Source organism: Emydura macquarii, unplaced genomic scaffold, assembly GCF_026122565.2.
Source record: "Emydura macquarii macquarii isolate MOO-44397 ecotype Brisbane River unplaced genomic scaffold, CSIRO-AGI_Emac_v2 contig_1363, whole genome shotgun sequence".
In the NCBI taxonomy this organism is placed as follows: Eukaryota; Metazoa; Chordata; order Testudines; family Chelidae; genus Emydura; species Emydura macquarii.
The window spans coordinates 3,400,683-3,419,360 of NW_027131500.1; the positions used below are offsets into that span (position 1 = coordinate 3,400,683).

Sequence of the window (18,678 nt, forward strand, 5' to 3'; positions counted from 1 at the left end):
ACTCTGTTGACTCTCACACATCCAGAATTTCAGTAACTGTTTCATGGAACACACAGAGTGAATGAAGCCAGAAAATATGCAACAATAGATCTGGGCACTTTGGCCACTTTGAAAAGCAGTGCGTCAGAGTCAAATATGCTTGATCCTTGCCTCTGGACTCAGTCAACCAGGAATAGTCCTAGGACTATGATGCTGCCTTTGCTAGACATGAAACAATTTTTTTTGACATTGATGAAGCCAGACCTAGGGGCACAATGGTTATGAATTCCTGGCATTGTACTTGATCAATCAGAATGGATCCAGAGTTCTTGGTGCTACATGTGTCAGACAGAGTCACTTTGGTGAGTTTATGCTGGATTTATGGACTGCCAGACTTTCAGTCAATTACGCCTATCGACCTGCCCCTGCCAGCCATGGGGAGAAGCGACCCTCCTACCTCTGTGGGTCCAGATGATGCCTGTGCTGAGTGGGCATCCTCCTCTTCTTTTCCTCATCTTTCTTAAGAAAAGTTGGCTAGGTAAATAAATTTAACTGATTACAAATGAAAATATCCCCTAAAGGGGAGAAGAAAGAAAAAAAAATTGTGGAGAATTATGTCTCACTGATTGTGATCTGAGATCACTTCAGTGGTTAGAAAGAATGGAGGGGCAGTTGGGTCTATTCACCTTTTTTAAACCCTTGAAACTATGAATGAGGACGGGGAGTAGGGAAAGAACAGAGGGAGTAGACCCAATGGATACTGCTTTCTAGAATATTCCATGGGCAAACCGTGCAGGTGCCTTTATCCCACAAGAAGACTCAGTACTTCGAAGTGTTAATTGTTTTTTTTGTTAAGAAATAAGCCATTTCTTTGGACAGTGTATTCAGGAGAAGGCTTCACTTTGTCAGATTAGTAACAAAACTTTTGGTTCTTGCTGTTCTGGAACTCACACTTTTCTTTATGAACATTTAACTTAGGTTCCGCACTGACAAAAAGACCATTCTTTTGGAACATTTACTACCAACATTTACACAAATATTTTTTTAAAAGCCTTGTTATAGTAAAATAATGTTACTATATATTAGTAACAGAGAGCTAACCGCTTCTGTGGCAAGTGCCCATATGTTTGACTCAGTTGCAACTGAAATATACCTATAGGGTCTCCATGGAGCCTTGCATGCTGTTAATTCATTTTGTTATTAATAACAGGGTACAGCCAGCAGAGCTGTTGATAGCAAATACATTTCAATAATAATGCTTCCAGAACAGAGCATGGGAAAATACAACATTTTGCAGTAAAAAAGTCATTAGTTAGAAACCCTGCACCTATGCTTTTAATGAGTGAAAATGTTTTTGTGGCAGGTTGTCTATGGAATTCTTTCCCACTGAACATACTTTTTTAGATTATTTTCATCTTCACAGTATTAAGGGTAAAACCTGCTGAGATGCAACGTCCCATTTACATGGTGTCAATGAGCCGTCATACACACTTAAAATAATTGGTATTATAGGAGAAGATAACATTACAGATCAGTTCTCCCTGCAGTATCATCTATGGTACACGTTTAAAATGTACATGATAATCAAGCCACCATGTTTCTCTCTTCTCAGACTAAACCTGGCATCATTGAAACTGGTTGGAAGTAAGAATTTCATGCTATAATTATTAGTGCTGGTGATTCAAAATCCAGAACATCTTTCTTCAACTAATTATTCACCCACACTATGCAACTTTCTAAACTTCATAATATTTCAGCACACACAGAAGAACAAAGAGACCCTAAATCCCCTCTCAAATCCCACAAAAAACAAAACCCAAACCACCTTTTCACTATTAAACATTTATTATATTCTCACTAACACAGAGAAAAGAACATTTAGCATCTAGTAATGAAAACTGAGGAAAAAGGAATTTTAGTAAAGATATTTTATTGCTTAAATTAATGTAAGCCAAGAGCACATTCCCAGCCATGTTTTTAGTGGCAATTCAATAAAACCCTACATAAACTAAAACAAACAATAAACCTCATTTTTTGACCTAGATTACTGCTTAACCAGAGGTAGGTGTTCTTTATTTACATGAAATGCAATTAGGTCTGCTGATGCCAGTACTGTGAAAAATGCACCTGCTCAAGGGAGTCTGTATATCTGAAAAACATATTTTTAAAAAACTGAAGGATGATTGTGTGTGTGGCGCAACACTGTTCACTTTGGGAATGTAAATACCATTCACAATTTTAAATTGGTTTGGGGCTAAGGGTATTATTATGTTGTAGTTGTACAGAACACTTTAAAAAAAGTGTTTTCTCAGTCACTCTTGATCCCAAGTTTAGATGCTGGACATTCACATGTAACTGAGCAGAGTATATCTGCATTAAATGATATGATAAAAAAGCTTTCATGTGCATTTTTCTACAATAGATTGCCTCTGAATGCAGAACAAGCTAAATGTTGGCAGTTCCGAGACCAAAACCAAATACCTCTGAATGCCAGATATTAAGGAATGTTTGTATTTGGATTTGAACTGTCTTCTTAATCAAGTTATTTGGAACACGGGCTTATTTGGGGGCAGGTTCTTGGTGTATCAAAGATATTTTAAACACTCAGTTTTTTATTTCAAATTCTGGCCCATCAAAAAACAAACACCTCTATCATGAGTGCACATGAATGCCTCAAAAGAATGTTCTGTGAACCCATGTTCTGAGCACTCTCCAACACTGATCTTAACCCAAGCACAGAGTGCCCTTTGCCCACTCTTACTCTTCGATGTATCATTAATATATCTATATGAGGACTGGTGTATAATTTTCATTGATAGACCATGGGGCATTTGGGTACAAATATGCTGCCTGGAATAAGGCCCTGCAGCTGAGCCTGCTCAATATCCTGGTGGCCTAATGAGCAGAACTGTCCCGCATCAGCAAGGCTGCCTTATGGACCATTCCGCCTGATTGGCTAAGGAAGCTAGCAGTTCTGTTCTTAAGCCCAGCAGCAATAGTAGCTTACTGACTCTAGGAGTACGGTTTGATAATAAATTAACTTGGAAAGTTCACTCAGATAATATTGTACAAAGATGTAAAAGTAGGATAAACTTATTTTAGTGTAATTGGAAACAAATGGGGTACAGATAAGAAGGTATTGATGATGATGATGATGTATAGAGCATTGATAAAGATCACTTTTGACCACAGATGCCACGCTTTTGGTTCTGCCTCAAAAACAGCTCTTAAAAACTTGGAACTGCTCCAAGTCCAAGCTCTGAGATTGGAATGTGGCACAATGATAACAGGAGTCTGTGTGCTACAAATAGCCACTGTAGAAGCACCTATAAATCTAAGGATCAAACTATTAGCTCTAAACTTTTGGGCAAAGGTAAAAGGGAATCACGAAAATAGAAAGTACACAACAGATTTATGGCGAATTCTGGGAGCTTAGTAGACAAAATTATATGGATTGCTGCAGACTACTTCATTATCAGGGTAAAAAAAATAGGTAAAAGATGTAAAAAACTAAAATTGAGAGAACTAATATTTGTTAGTCATGGAAAATCAAATTACAGCTTGACAGTTATATTACCCATTTATGGATTTGGAATTGTATGGAAAAAACTGAGGGAAGAAAAAATGCTCACATTATGACCAATTAAATTTCTGAATTTATTTATGAAAAATGGAGCCATCTTTGCCAAATCTATCCAGACATCTCAAAATATGAGAGCACTGGTAGAATAGGAACAGCCTTCTATGTTCCTAGTCTTGGAATCCAGAAATCTAAAAGGCTATCAAATTATGTGACCATTCTGATGGCTGAACTAATGGGGATCATAGAATCATAGAAGATCAGAGTTGGAAGGGACCTCAGGAGGTCATCTAGCCCAACCCCCATGCTCAAAGCAGGACTAACCCCAACTAAATCATCCCAGCCAGGGCTTTGTCAAGGTGCACCTTAAAAACCTCTAAGGATGGAGATTCTATCACCTCTCTAGGTAACTCATCCCAGTGCTTCACCATCCTCCTGGTGAAAAAGTTTTTCACAATATCCAACCTAGACCTCCCCCACTGCAACTTGAGACCATTGCTCCTAGTTCTGTCATCTACTACCACTGAGAACAGCCTAGCTCCATCATTCCTGGAACCTCTTTTTAGGTAGTTTAAGGCTGCTATCAAATCCCCCCTCATTCTTCTCTTCTGCAGACTAAACAAACCTAGTTCCCTCATCCTCTCCTCATAAGTCATATGCTCCAGTCCCCTAATAATTTTGATTACCCTCCACTGGACTGTCTCCAATTTTTCAACATCATTTTTGAGTGAGGGGTGCAAAACTGGACACAATACTCCAAATGTGACCTCACCAGTGCCAAATAGAGGGGAGTAATCACTTCCCTCAATCTGCTGGCACTGCTCCTTCTAATGCAGCCCAATATGCCTTCTTGGCTGACTCATATTAGACTGATTAGACATATTAGAAGCTTATTCATATTCAGCTTATTGTCCACTGTAACCCCCAAGTTCTTTTCTGCAGAACTGCTGCTTAGCCTTTTGGTCCCTGGTCTGTAGCAGTGCATGGGATTCTTCTGTCCTAAGTGCAGGACTCTGCATTTGTCCTTGTTGAACCTCATCAGATTTTTTTTTGCCCAATCCTCCAATTTGTCTAGGTCACTCTGTACCCTATCCCTACCCTCCAGTGTATCTACCATCCACCCCATCTTAGTGTCATCTGCAAACTTGCTGAGGGTGTAATCCACCCTATCCTCCAAATTGTTAACGAAGATGTTGAACAAAACCTACCCCTGGGGCAATCCGCTTATTACTGACTGCCAGCTAGACATTGAGCTCTTGCTCCCTACCCAGCTTTCTATCCATCTTATAATCCATTCATCCAACCCACACCTTTTTAACTTGCTGATAAAAATATTGTGGGAGACTCTATCAAAAATTTTTCTAAAGTCAAGGTATATCACGTCCACTGTTTTCCCCACATCCACAGAGCCAATCATCTCATCATAGAAGGCAATCAGGTTGGTCAGGCATGACTCTCCCTTGGTGAATCCATGCTCACTGCTCCTGATCACCTTCCTCTCTTCCAAATGCCTCAAAATGGATTCCTTGAGGACCTGCTCCATGATTTTTCCAGGAACTGAGGTGAGGCTGACTGGTCTGTAGTTCCTCAGTTCCTCTTTCTCCTCTTTTTTGAAGATGGGCACTACATTTGCCTTTTCCCAATCATCCAGCATTTCCCCAGTCACCACGAGTTTTCAGATAATGGCACAATATAATATTGGCACAAACACAGGTAAAAGATGTGCAACTGGCTACCTCTGTAATTTTATCTGATTCTTTATCAGGCATGTTGACAATCAGAACAGGGACTTGGGAAAGCAGAAACAACAACATAAGTGAAATAATATTCCTAATGGAAATAATGCAAGAAGATACATATATGTAACAATAGCATGGATTCTAGCACATATTAAAATATCTGGAAATGAGACGGCTGGCAAAGCAGCAAAACAAGCTCTAAAAAATGAAGAGGTAGATATTAAGATACCTTTAAATAGACAGGAATTTAAAAGTGTGATCACAAATGAACTTGCCAAGGAATGGCAAGAATGATAGACCAAGGAAACAAAAATATGAAGATTTTGTGATATATACTCAAAAATTCTACTGTATTCCACAGTTATGATAGACAAAGCGAAGTAGACATTTTTAGAGTGTTAGCAGGTCATTGTTCCTTAAAATGATAAGTTAAACTTATTAAAAAGTCAAAGATGTGTACTGTGTAATGTGTGCAAAACCAAAGAAACCGTTGATCATGCTCTGTAGCATCGTGAGCAATATTCTATGGAAAGAAAGTTCTTTATGAAAATGGAGTCAGCTTGGAATCAAAGATTTCACCCTAAAGGGGCTAGTGAGAATGTTAGGAAAATGGAATAGTGCAAAAAAACCAAACCAAAACCAAAAACAAAAAACCACCACCACCACAACAAAACATCCCCTAAAAACAACACATTGCTGTGTTTCCTTAAGGTTACTAGACTGAGTGAAAGGGGAGAAAAAATGGCTAAAAATGAATGAAGAAAGTGCCAGTCAGATCCTTGTTTGATGAGACTTCTGTGCCCAAAAAACAGAGACAATGACACAAGTTTACTGATTGCTCAGTACACGTCTGCAGATTCTCTAGCACTCTATGATTGCCTTCTGCCTTGCTCCAGCCTAGACTCTGCCCTGCACCCAGCCTTGTTCCAGTCCTGTCCCAGCCTCGCTAGTGCCTTCCCCAACTCCAGATAATCTGCTTTCAACCTTTGGCTCCGATTCCTGGCTCTGCCTCTACCCTTGGCTCTAGTATTCAGACTCTGACTTTGGTTCTGACCCTGCCTTGACCCTGGCATTCAGATACCTGCTCCTACCACTAGATATGATTCCTGCTCTGACTTCCAGGCTGACCACTCATGGCCTGGTTTCCTGACACATTCAAACACCCCCTGAGATCTATGTCACTCCCTAGTTCCACTCTTATTGGCCCTACAGAAAATCATTTCTGTTGGTTCTGAAGGAAAATAATGTTATTGGAAGAACTCTGCCAATACTCTTGGTCTGTCAGTTGATTCTTTGTCAAAGGCTAGTGCATATATAACTTGCCTTTAACTTTATATTTACTTCACATAGATATTGCCAAAATAGTTCTGAAATATCAGTCTCAACTACAACCACCCATGAACTCTTAAGGTGCAATTCTACATTTGCAGAATTACATAAAAAGATGCCTACAAAACCCGCCAAGAACAAACCCACTATGAAACTTTCCAAACTCAGTGATGAACTGTAATAGTCTCAGTTATAAAGTAACTTTTAGTACCTTTGTCTTCTCTATTGTCTCTATTTTCTTAATCAAAGAGGCATAGATTTAAAAAAAATCAGAAATATGCAAATACTAGCATGCCCTTAATTATGTACACAAATACCAGATATGCATGTGCCAGTCATACATACCTGGTATTCTGGAGTAGGGCTCTTTGTAAGCTCAAAAGCTTGCCTCTCAACAACAGAAGCTGGTCCAATAAAATATATTACCTCACCCACCCTTTCTCTCTAATGTGCCAGTCAGGCACTTATACATACAAATGGCTAATTAGATTCCCAATTTCTATTCTAAAGTGCAAAATCTGTCAGAAAACAAACAAGGACCTTTCCCCACCTGATGGGCTTTTATCTTTTTTATTCTAAGGAAACTAAAATGAAAGTGTCATTCCACTGAATTCATTTAAAAAACTTGAAAGCCCACTGCAAACTCTTGAGTGCTTGGTTCAAATGAGATCTTTGTAACTGATGTATTGTGTTTTTCAATCATCATACCTTACAGCACAGAGTGATTACCACTAAATGACAGTTGATCATTAAGGTATCCTATAACGTATAGATGCAATATATTCATCTATGAAAATTACAGTTTCCCCTCCTTATTTTGAGAAGAGCAAAAAAATGAAGGTGAATTACACAATGGGTTGTATTTCTCTTAAAGATTGCCAACAGTGAGCCTTCACTAAAGTCATCTTCAATGTGATGAAAACTTGAAGTTAGTTTGCAGTTATTCATGTCAAACCATGTATCACATCTGATTCACCTAAAACTGAAGATTATCACCATAGGCTAAAGCACTATGTGGTTTTAGATCCAATAGTCTTTGCTCCTTTTTTCTGCAGTCTTTTCAGAAACATGTGAAACAGTAACAGTCGGGTGGTGAGAGGAGGCAAGGGCTAAGTCTTAAAAGATTTTGATGGTTTGCTATTGCATGACTGGATTAACTGAAAGAAACCAATCTGTTTAAGAAGCATATGCTAATCAGCAAACACATGCCTCAGGCAATTTTTTTTTAGCAAACTCTTTATTAATATTTAAAGATGTTGCAAGGAGGTAAATTATTTTTCTCTTGCACATTTTGGAAGAATTTAACATGGCAATGAAAGGGTGGCATGCTCATAAATCCAATAAGTGTTTTATTGGAAATCAGTGCCTTAGACAAGTATGGTGACTGAAACGTTGGTGGGATATAATTGCCCTTGTCAACCTTGAACACAGTGACTAAACAACAGGGAAATAAAATCGATACCACACCAACTGCGCACATAACTATAATGTTTATATGTTCACATAGAGAAAACAAATCAATTTATTGTGTGAAAACCTGCAATCTGTTCAGAATTTGCTCTATCTACTGATGTATTAATGCTATTGATCACACTGAAGTAAACTTACATCATATCCAGGCTTGTCACTTTGAAAATGGTGACTGGTGGGTTCTAGTTTAAAGGAGGTTTGATTTTATTCTTAGGGATATGTATTGCCTTAGAGATAAACGTAGAACTCCCATTGATAGAAATGGGAATTCTGAATGAAAATCTATGCCAGTAATATCACTCAGTCTGCAGCAATACCCAGGGCACCCACCTGCTTACATTTATACTTAAAGATTTATATCTAGAGTCCTCTTTTCTAAGACTCTGACAAGATGGACATGAAATATAATTGCAATTAGAGATGTGCTGAGCTACCAGAAAAATACATCTGGATGCTAAGTCATGAGGAATACCTGCTGATTCCCAGGTAGCGTAGATACTTAACATATCTGCATGCTGTGCATCTAGTTACTGTTTGTATTTCACAGGAGAGATCCATTACGCATATCAATAGTGGCCATCCAATTATAAACAGAGCATGTTACTTTAACTATCATAATAAATTAGGTTGCAAAGTGGCAAGTCATGAAGACGATTCATCAAAATTATAACCAACTGATAACAGGTTATGTGAATGTGATATCCATCAAATAGCAACACATTACATCCCATACCAACACCAGCTATTAGAGTAGGCAGCTTGGGTTCTTTTGCTTTCTCGTGTGGATTCTAATGACAGAAACACCACTGCCCACCTATCATACCTAACATCAAAGTACTAATGCTTCTGCTTTTGAATTATGATTTTTACTGGCAGGATTTTTATTCCCATAATGGCAACTATGTAGAATCTCATGTTGTTATGAGGAAATGCTAATAGAAAAGTAGATCGAAACATGGTGTTTGTCTCAGTGGAAAACTTGCATCTATTTGGAAAAAGTTTGTTCCTAGAGCAGATCTAATTTGATACTGAAGTTGTTTTAAAGACATTCTTATATTTCCTGTAGAAGAAAGCAAAATCTGATTAACTTTTTACAGTACAGACTCAACTAATACAAACTAGACTCAACTAGTTCCGTTGGAACACGGGAAAATGTTAATGGTGTTTCATGACCCTTGTTGTTATGTGCACATTACAGAATGATAAACTTAATACAGGTGTCTGTGCACCATGGTGTAAGTTCTATAATTTATATATTGCTAACAATACAGTCGATGAGGCAATCTGTTGTACTTGATCAAAATCACTTCCCCACCCCTTATAGAACTAGTACAGTATCTAGTATGCACAATAAAATAAATAAAAATAAAAATCCTACCCCATTGTATTTCTCTTCCAACATCAAAGCTAGGAATGGTATTTTTCTGTTATTTCTGATCCCATTAAAAATAAAACAAGAAATGGAGCTTAACTGTTACACCAATATTTCCCTTAAAATGTTACATTAAAAATTGCACACAAAGCAATAGATACATTATTGTATATTATAAATAATCATTTACATGTTGAAGGATCTCAAAATATCATACATGTTATGGGTCTGATTCTGAACTATTGAAATCAATGCAAGCTTTGTGAATGACTTCAGTGGATGCAGATTTCAGCCCTGAATACATTACTATTTGTGTAGTGTTGACATATGGATGCCATTCTACAGCACACAAAAAGAAAGACCATGCCTGCTCCAAAGCTCTTACATTCTGAAGACAGTCAGAAAGATAATGAGCCACATTGGGAAATCTAGAGAATTAGAGATAGCTTAGATTTTGTAGAGTTTTTTCCATTTTCTTTTCATTTCCCCATTTAGCACTATAGCAATCCTGAAAAATCATACAAGTTTACCAACTCAACGTCCATATCTACTTGTCTATCCTTTTTCTGAGTATAAAGTGATCTCACCAACAAATATATACATTATCCACCCAAGGCTAACATACAGCACATACTGCTGACTGCCTCCTCTAGTTTGTCATTTTAAGTAGAACACTCATTTGCCATAGTTCTACAGGACATTGTTACTAAAAGACACTTTTAAAGGTGCTTCTCTGCATGCAATATTGTGGTCAATAGGCTTTTGAATGAAGTTTTGATGCTCTGGGGCCTTCTTCAACAGGAACATACATATCAACAGGTGTCTGTGAATGGATTCATCTGAGAGCTATTTGATTCAAACAACAACTGTGAATAGCACAAAGACCTGGGATGAAGATACTTTTATTTTCCTGGAACTTCCTTTTCTGAGTGTGCAATATTCTGTATTCCCCAGGTAAGGCTTCCAATAACTAGTTGTGGCAGTGTAAAGGTGCACCATTTACATTCAGCCTATCAGACTGAGAACATGGATAAACATTTAGTAACATTTAAAAAACGTTATTATCTCCTATTATTATTATTAACTCCTGTGTTGGAAAAATTACCCACATTCAAAAGCTGTGGGAGTTTTCAATGGCTAATATAAACAAAACTAATTCCAGTGGCTGATTTCTGAATTTTATAGTGCAATTGAGACACAATATTACAGATTGTCTGTACAATCATTGCATTCTTATTTATTCCAATTTCTGTTATTTATGTGTTTAACTTCTAGCTCCTTAATTTTCATTTGATGCAATCTACTAGTTAAAATTCTGCTTGGTATAACCTGTTTTTTGACATTTTCCCCCGATTTTTATTATTAGTTTAACAGTATGAAAATGTGGCATTGATGTTTGTGTCAGCACTTTTTATTTTCTTATGTCAATCAGCAAGTTACTGAGTCTTATCAATACAAATATCTGCTGCTACAATAAAGGAAGAAACTGGCCTAATAAAGTTCAAGCTGGGCTAACGAAGCAGAAATAACTGCTGAAAAACCACCTGGGTGGTGGGTTTGTTAGCTGAATTCAGCAGCATGGAACCCCGTAGCTAATCAGCTCGTTTCCTTCACCAGCAGGTATGACTGAAGTGAGAGGAAAATACTCCAGAGGATTGTAGTACTAGGCATAATTAAGGAAAATAACTTAAGACAAAGTCACAAAGATAATGCTTAATATTTGAACAAAAAATGCAGTTCTATTAAATTCTTTGCAATCTATGCCCTGTAAAGACATTTTGTTACATCTTTTTAAAAGTACTAGGGCTTTATGGAGAAGACTACAGAATTATATAAAACTATGTCCTTTATATGGAATTTTAAAACTAATTCTAGAGCAGAATACCAACCCCTGTTAGGCCCCAATTCAGCAAAACTCTTAAGCATGTAATTAAGACCTATTGACTTCAATAGGACTTAGGAATGATCTCGAAGTTGCCAGTTCTCAAGTGCTTTGCTGAATCAGAGTCTGAATTTGTATAGTTTGACTTAAGAGTCATTCATCATTAAATTCTTTAGGTTTTTAGATTAATTTCCGTAACAGCCTCTGATTCCTAAAGAACCCTAATAGCTTCAACCCTATTAAAAAGGGTAGATCTTTAAAACATCTTCAGGGCTAATTTTGACTTTCAGAGTAGTATTCTCTCTCCCAACTTTATATCTAACCCTATTCTGTCAATTTCTGGGCATTCTACATTTTTGTGTTATCGATTCTAAGAGACAGCGTGCTAATTTGGTTTAAAAATAGAACTACCCAGCATAACAACATAAATCCCACATCAATCTGCCTTTTATCTATTTCAGAGTGTAAACACAATGTTCATATTGAACATCAAATTTATTTCGAAATGGAATGGACAAATCACAGTCTATTATTGTGAAGCTTTTGCAGTATGCTGTCTTACACTTCGGAGTTTTGTTTTGTGAACACAAGTTGAAAATGTACAGAATGTAAACATTTAATATGTTTACAAATATAAAAAGTGGGACACTGAAATTGCTTTTTTAAAATGCAGACCCTTATCAGTGAAGATACCTAAACATACAGGGAGCTTGGAATGGCAAAGTAGAATTAAGAAAGCAAGAAGTCTATCTGTTGATTACACTGGTGTTTGTCATAATTACAGACCATGGCATTTATTCATGAAAATTCTTATGTATGAATCAAAGAGGCATAAATGACTGTTACAGGAAACAGTTCATTAATTTATCTAATTTATCATGTCCAATTTAAATTCCCTTACAACAGCAGAGCCAGCAATATCATTCTTTTATATTTAACTAATTAATTAGCTGAAGTTGCTCAATATTTCTAATAAAATAGCAAAGACATTATTATTCAACAAACCTGTAATCAACATCTAAATGGATGAGGAGGTATGAATGGGAACATCCAGTTATGGGGTGCCAAAGGTACTGTGTACTGACCTCTTAAAAGAAACCTAATGAGTGAAGTTTAACGTTTGTACCTCAGCAATAAATTATCAACAGGCCTATTAAAAAACCAGGAAAAAAACTAATTAAAGCAAATTAGCTTAATGTGCATATACTGGATAAGACAGATTACTTCTAAAAATCCAGGAAGATAATGGTACCCATATGGGATATGTTTTTGGCATTTTTCATATAAATTGGACAGTTTTAAAGGATAAATATGGTACAAAAGTCCTTACATGCAATTACGTCTTTACAAAGCCGGTGGCTGACATCATAAAAGTATAATTTTAATTGCTATTAATTGCATTAAGTCTACTCTTATTGAATACTTAATGCCATCTCTGACAGTAGTACTAATTTATATACTTTAATGAAGCTTCACAGTAGAAGTTTGGAATTATAGATACATTTACAAAATGTTTAAAACAGCACATTTTATCAGTCAGAAAGTTCAGGTTATAAAGGCATCTCATTTTTTTTTTGTAATGTTCACTTTCCTGAGCCTTATATGAAAAACTAACATGGCAACTTCTGTCAGACACATTTTAGAATATACTATTTGGGTCAGGATTTACTTCATATTTCAACAAATATATGTACTGCGAATACTTTATTTAAGGAGAGCTACAATTAGAGAATGGCAATCACAGCTAAAGCACATAGATTCATGTAAATATTACTATGCCATTTGAGAATATACCACCAGTAAGACAAGGCCCTGACATGACTCCTGACATATTCAAAGACAAATTCACCTCTGACATTAAATGGAGCTGTTCTGTAGATGAATTTGGCCCTATGTATTTATCTCACAGAGATTAAAAAAATATATAAAATATATAGAGATATAAAAAAAATATAAAGTGACTTAAGAAATGGAAAGTAACAGATACATTAGAGAAATACAAAACACATTTTAAACAAATGGAAAGAAAGTGTTATCAGCTTTGCAATTCCATACTAACACTCTTAGTCATTCCTCTAGTGTCACTAGTTACCGCAGGTCTTTGCTGTTGGTGTGATTCACATTATTAAATTATGTGTAATTCATTCATCTCTATCAGTGCTAGTTTCAATATTTGTGAATTAGTAATCTGCCCAGTTGCACTAATAGTACAATACATGCATTATTGCTTTTCTAATTTGTTTTCATGTTCATTTTCTAAAATTACATAGTCTATTGAAAGTGGCAAAGGCACTATACAAGGCATAAATTATTGAATGGGGTAGGAGACTGCTTTAAAGTATTCCCAGACCTTTTGTAAATTTTAGTCTGTTGCCAGAGCTCTGCAAGGCATATTTAACAGAATGAAAGAGCAAAAAGTTTAAGACAAAACATGCCATTTATTTTTGTCTGTGTTATCAAAGCTCCTTACAATTAAAATGATGCTGCCTTATGGATCTTATGATGCTGCAGAATGGTTTTTAATAGTTTTGGACTAAGATTTCCATACACATTTTCAAAGACAAAGTCACTAGTTCCACTGTGCTTTCTATGGATCATATAAATCAAGCTGGCAAGTTTTTAAAACACTATTTATTTTTCCGCTTTAAAACTTTAAGTTACCTGCTTTTCAATGATCTGATCTTTACTGCCGAAATAAATGGGAACAAAAATCCAGCCAGCAACTTATAGAAAGAATTCTTCTTATTAATTCTAACTGTAGGTGACCAAGTAAAGCAATAAAAGTTTTTTTAAAAAACAAAACAAAAACCCAACAACCTTTGGGAGCCAAAAATCTCCTGAAGTTTATAATATTTTAGTCTGGAAAAATAATAAATTAAAACATTTAATGTTTCTGTTTCTAAAAGGGAATCTTTAAGCACTGTGGCAATTTAAAAATTAAGTCATTTAGAAAATATGGAACGTATATTGTGACTATATTACATATTTATATATCTTGCATTTTCTAAGGCCCATGGCCACGCATATTGCACCCGAGGCACATAAGAATCTTGCATTATGACATAGCCTTTGATGTTTTATTACTTACACAAAGGGCCCAACATGCATTCTCCACCCAAGAGACAATACAACAGATGTAAATGAGAGATTTGCCTGAATCTGAACTGCAGGTTTGGGCTCAGTGTGCCTGACACTGTAGAAAAATTGATTCTAGGATTGTTCCATTTTAAGATTACAAAAAGAGAATTGGTTGTAGGGAGGTTTATTCACTTCAATAAACTTGTTTTTTATTTAATTAATTATGAGTTACTTAATAATTCAATAGCTCTATTTGTATGTAAAGTGTCTCAATCCCAGTTTGTTCAGCAAACTACTCAGGTTTGCTTTGTTGTCCATAACCCAAACAAGAATTTTTCTTAAGACATCCTATATGAAGATGCTCTCGATGCACCTTTTTTTTGGTTGGTTGGTTGGTTTTTATTTTTACAGAACTGTTTTGCTAGTAATAACTATTATGATAGACGTCCCTGTGTCAGGGCTAGTCTACATGGTGGAGTGAGAGGTGTGATTTCTAAAGTGAATTGACATGTAGCACATGTAGACCCTGCTGGTGTGCTTTAACATAGTGCTGCCTGAAACAGTACTATATTAAAGAAAACAGTATTATGTTAAAACACACTAGTGAACCTTTAGTGTGCACCAGCAGGGCCTACATGGATCAATTAATACACAACACATTAGTGAACTTCAGAAAGCACACGCATATAAAGGGGTTATATTCCACCATGTAGATGAGCCATTAGAAGAGTGAAATCTTCAGATTACCTAAAGTCATGCTTTTTCAATAACATGTGGAGAACAGAAACTTTCTATTTTGTTTCAAGTTTTCTTTACATTGTTTGAATAGAATTTTTATTTGAAAAAGTGTCTGAAAAAGAAAAGAAAAATAATTTTCCATTTGAAAAAGTGTATTCTCAAAACAACATTAATCTAATGTTAGCAGAAAAGGAGCAAGCTGCCTATTATTAAGCTTCCTTTCTTTTCATTTCTGGTTTCCCATTCCCTTTAGTATAAGTGGGGACAACAGGCTCATCATTTTTTTTTTATTGGAGTGCAATTTGTCAAGCAACCAATGAAGCAAATAAACTTATTGTGACGATGGGTAAATGACATGAGCGGTAAAGACAAAGGATTATTGTTGGATTGAATACCCACTTTCCATTCATAGCAAATCTGAAATTAACCTGGCAGGCCAAAGAATAGTGTGTCCTAAAGTATCCACAAGCTAGAAGACACCATGTCTCTACTGAGTTTTCACATTATTTGCAAATAGTTTCCTACATCCCAGGCATATAAACTTAGGCACATGCATTCTATGTAGCATCTGCCAGTGCTGAACTTTTGGAAGTCTGGTGAGAATAATAAGAAAACTAAAATGCTGTATGTGTGACACAAACATTTACTCTGTAAAAATTTGAAGTATTTTGAATGTTTCTCTAGGCTGCATTGAGATATATTCATATCTCTGTTTCTAACAGAGAAAGAAATGAGAAAACCAGTTCAATGGATTTTTAAAGCAGTCTTGCATTTAAGGTCCTTAAAGGACTGGAGAGCACAAGCTCATTTTAAAAGTCACCACGTTAAAGTAATCAAAACACTAGCCCTTTGGAGTGTTTGAGATCACAAAAGGCTTTTATGCTGCATACACTGTTGTATGCTGGGGTTTCTTGACACATTGGTTTACAGTATGTATGAAGTGCGCCATGACAAATTTGTGTGGGGAAAACATTAGAATGATGCAATACTGAAAGAAAAAAAGCAAAGATGTGACCACTATAAAGATAAGAGAAAGGAAGACAATGAACTCGTGGGATTTAAGATGAAACTGTATGACACGGTGAAGAGTAGCGTAAGATAATGGAAGACAGAGGTGAACATATAATACAGGACAAAACAGGCAATAAAGTAGGAAAGAACATTGTGACATTCAAGTAGACAAATAACTAGTCCATTAAAAGCTTTTACCTCCCTTCCTTTTTCTGCACTGAAATAACAAACTTTCATCCATATTTTGAACGAAGCTAACCAAAACTTCTTTTTAGATTCTAAAATCATTGTGGGTTTTTGCTTTTTATTTCTAGCTTCCTTCCAAAGGCAGTGTCAAAAATCTCCCAAGAATGCCCGATGTTACTATGAGAATGCCAGATCAATTTATGAAGTTTTAGGAAGGTTTTGGTTAAGTTTTCAGACTGAAGCTCAGATCATCTGATATCCACATATAGAGGGTATCTTCACATGAGGTTCTTCCATTTAATATACCTGGCACTGTCTCCCACATCCAGGAGTTCTTGCCAGATATCCTGGAAGTATAGTGGGTAGGCCAGAGATGGGTTAAATGGGTAATGCACAGTCACTGGTTCATCAAATCCCCTGAAAAGATAGTCCCAGGCTGTACTACCTTTATTACTGATCCTTTCCATGGGGGTCCTCATAGAAATTTTCACCCAACACATGTATCAAAGGTCCTAATTCTTCTCTAACTTACTGCAGCACATTGGCCATTTACTGCCTCCTGAGTACTCATGGCTAAGGTTGTCTCTACGGCCATCCCACCTTTATTTCCCCTTTGTCCAGTCCTCTTTAAGAACTCAGTCTCCAGTGACCTTCTAGGCACAATCTTTTAATTCACTCTTCACCAGCTTTCCTCAGGCTGGCAACAGAGTTTGTCAAAAACAGAACTCAAAAATCCACAAACACAAAGCTTTTCAGTTCATTTCCCCTTCTTTATGTCCCACTCACAGGCTTTATATGGATAGGGCTCTGCAGAAGCCACTCTTGTTCCTCATAGCTACTCCTTCCAGCAGTCCAAGCTCAGAACAGTCTCCTCTTTCCTGAGCTTTCCCAGTTTACTGTCAGACTTGTTCTAGCAGTCTCCACTATTCTCTCAACCACACCCTGCCCTGCAGCTTCCTGCTGTGTTTTATATTGGATTCACCTGATCTCTCTCCCAGGGGGCTCATTTTATGATCAGGACTGCTTTAGCCCAAGGCTCTCCAGCCCACAGGCAAACCAGCTTATTACACTTAAACTGGTGTAAAATAGGCATAACTTAACGGAGGCCAATAGAGTTACAGTAAAACAGTTGTATGAAAGAGGAGAACCAGGCTCCAACCCTTCACCCAAATGAAAAATAACCAGGAAAATCTACTTTAAAGCTGAAAATTTTTTCTTAAATACAAACAACAAAACAAAACAAAAAAACCCTAGCACATGTTAAAAGGTCTTTCCCTTGACTATGAACTTCTGTTTAATTTGGATAGGAGCACAAACATAGTGTTATTTAAATAAAGGAAAATGTATGGATAGCCTATCCTTTACATTTTATATGAAAGGGAAAGAAGGAGGGAGACAATGAGCAAGGCTCAAAATGGTCACCAGGAGACCTGATAGGATGGGAATTACATAGGGGAGGTGATGGAGGACCACAACAGCATACAGAAAACAGAGAAGATTAAAGTGACACCAAGAAGCTTTGTTAAGATCAGAGTGAAATGAAGGGGGAGAGTGTTGGAGTGACCACAGGAACCAATATTCAAAGCAATGTAAATGATTTCTGTTTAGATAGATACATGAAACACTTGCATTGAGAACTTAAATTGAGATCTCTCTCGGGTAAATCAATGTTTTGATCTACCAATCTTATGAAAGTCTCCTTGAACAACAGTCCAGGACACAGTAAGCTCTGCTGCACAATAATTGATGGCAAGGAGAGTTGCATGTAAACTAGAGACGTGAATGAATACCAAAAGTCAAAGTCAATTACTATTGCCAGCAAACCTGATTGAACATGTTTTAATTACAAGTTCCAGTTTGTATGAAAGCCCTAAAATATTTAAAATGGGCCATTAGTGTCGGCAAATATATAGTTATAAAAATAAATAGATAAAATGTCTGACTGATCCACTGGGTTTCTAACATGATTACAAGTCCACTGGAAATAGAATTGACTGGTTGATATTTTGTGACAGTTTTGATTTTTTGCAAAAAACAAAATATTTATTTTGCTAAAATATGATAAACGTTATGATAGCTCACACTAAAAATGCATCTCTCAGCACAATATTAAAAATCATACAAGTCCAATAATAAACAACTCTTAAAAATCATTACTCTTTACTCAATTACTATATTTTCACCAATATTATTCCCACATTTGTACACACAATATTAGCTGTATGTATCATGTGTATCTGATTCCAGTAAGACATGCTAAAACAGGATAAAATTTCTTAAAATAAAATTCATTCTATCACAGTTGCAAATATAT

General features: G+C 36.4%; 1 long non-coding RNA gene across 1 annotated transcript in view; it reads right to left on the reverse strand.

Annotated features, from left to right (window-relative positions):
- Positions 1–17,292, reverse strand: part of LOC137155434 (uncharacterized) — a 64,761-nt gene extending 47,469 nt beyond the window's left edge. Inside the window, exon 1 of the long non-coding RNA XR_010920459.1 lies at positions 17,151–17,292. This is a non-coding gene — a long non-coding RNA (uncharacterized lncRNA). The remainder of the gene's footprint in view (positions 1–17,150) is intronic.
- Between the last annotated feature and the right edge of the window lie 1,386 nt (positions 17,293–18,678).